This window comes from Muntiacus reevesi, chromosome 2 (assembly GCF_963930625.1).
Source record: "Muntiacus reevesi chromosome 2, mMunRee1.1, whole genome shotgun sequence".
NCBI lineage: Eukaryota > Metazoa > Chordata > Mammalia > Artiodactyla > Cervidae > Muntiacus > Muntiacus reevesi.
In genome coordinates this window covers 177,218,492-177,220,709 of record NC_089250.1, presented here as the reverse complement: position 1 = coordinate 177,220,709, position 2,218 = coordinate 177,218,492, and positions in this window count along the sequence as shown.

The window sequence follows — 2,218 nt, the reverse complement described above, 5'->3', positions numbered from 1 at the left end:
GGAAGCGACAGCGCCGGTGCGCGTGCGCGAACACGCACACAGAACGCGGAGCCCCAACGCAGGAGGACGCCGGAAGTCCGGGCACCGGGGCCCGCCTCTGGGAGCCGGACAAATAGCAAGACTCTGTTTCCCAGAAGTCTCCGCGCCGTGAAGTTAGGGAACCTCTGAAATGTCTCCACCTCCTCTGGAGGTGAAGCAATGTTGTGCTGAGAGGATGGACCCTCTGAACCAGGGAATCAACATTCCATTTGTCTTCATTCCTGTAAGGGATCAAGGAAAGATATGACCTCAGGTGGGGTCCTGTGTGATTGCCTCTTGGATCACTGGTCCTTTCCTTGCCCAGAGGTATTTTAGGTTAGATCTGAGGATCTCCAATAAACCAGAGGAGAAGGAGTTTACCCTGTTTGGTGGTGGTGGTGGTTTAGTGGCTAAGTCTTGTCCCACTCTTGTGACCCCATGGGCAGTGGAGCCTGCTTCGCTGTCCATGGGATTCTTCAGGCAAGAATACCGGAGTGGGTTGCCATTTCCTTAACTGAAATACTAACAGTTCAGTTCAGTCGCTCATTCCTGTCTGACTCTTTGCCACCCCACGGACTGCAGCATGCCAGACTTCCCTGTCCATCACCAACTCCCGGAGCTTGCTCAAACTCATGTCCATCGAGTCGGTGATGCCATCCAACCATCTCATCCTCAGCAGAAGGAAATGGCAACCCACTCCAGTATTCTTGCCTAGAGAATCCCATGGACAGAGGAGCCTGTTGGGCTGCTATCCATAGGCTCGCAAAGAATCAGACACGACTGACACAACTTAGCATGGGTGCATGTATTGGAGAAGGAAATGGCAATCCACTCCAGTATTCTTGCCTGGAGAATCCTAGGGACAGAGGAGCCTGGTGGGCTCCTGTCTATAGAGTCACAAAGAGTCAGATACGATTGAAGCGACTTAGCGGCAGCCGCAGCAGCATCTCATCCTCTGTTGTCCCCTTCTCCTCCTGCCTTCAATCTTTCCCAGCATCAGGGTCTTTTCCAATGAATCAGTTCTTCGCATCAGGTGGTCAAAGTATTGGACTTTCAGCTTCAGCATCAGTTTTTCCAACAAATATTCAGGACTGATTTTCCCTAGGATTGACTGGTTGGATATCCTTGCAGTCCAAGGGACTCTCAAGAGTCTTCTCCAACACCACAGTTCAAAAGCATCAATTCTTCTGTGCTCAGCTTTCATTATAGTCCAACTCTCACATCCATACATGACCACTGGAAAAACCATAGCTTTGACTAGACTGATCTTTGTTGGTAAAGTAATGTCTCTGCTTTTTAATATGCTGTCTAGGTTGGTCATAGCTTTTCTTCCAAGGATCAAGTGTTTTTTTGTTTCATGGCTGCAGTCACCATCTGGCAGTGATTTTGGAGCCCCCAAAAATAAAGTCTCTCACTGTTTCCATCGTTTCCCCATCTATTTGCCATGAAGTGATGGGACCAGATGCCATGATCTTAGTTTTCTTTTTTTTTTTTCATTTATTTTTATTAGTTGAAGGCTAATTCTTTACAATATTGTAGTGGTTTCTGTCATACATTGACATGAATTAGCCATGGATTTACATGTATTCCCCAACCCGATCCCCCCTCCCACCTCCCTCTCTACCCGATCCCTCTGGGTCTTCCCAGTGCACCAGCCCCGAGCACTTGTCTCATGCATCCAACCTGGGCTGGTGATCTGTTTCACTATAGATAATATACATGTTTCGATGTTGTTCTCTTAAAACATCCCACCCTCGCCTTCTCCCAGAGTCCAAAAGTCTGTTCTGTACATCTGTGTCTCTTTTTCTGTTTTGTATATAGGGTTATCATTACCATCTTTCTAAATTCCATATATATGTGTTAGTATACTGTAATGGTCTTTATCTTTCTGGCTTACTTCACTCTGTATAATGGGCTCCAGTTTCATCCATCTCATTAGAACTGATTCAAATGAATTCTTTTTAACAGCTGAGTAATATTCCATGGTGTATATGTACCACAGTTTCCTTATCCATTCGTCTGCTGATGGACATCTAAGTTGCTTCCTTAATTTTCTGAATGTTGAGTTTTAAGCCAACTTGTTCACTCTCCTCTTTCACTTTCATCAAGAGACTCTTTAGTTCTTCTTCACTTTCTGCCATAAGGCTGGTGTCATCTGCGTATCTGAGGTTATTGATATTTCTCCCAGCAATCTTGATTC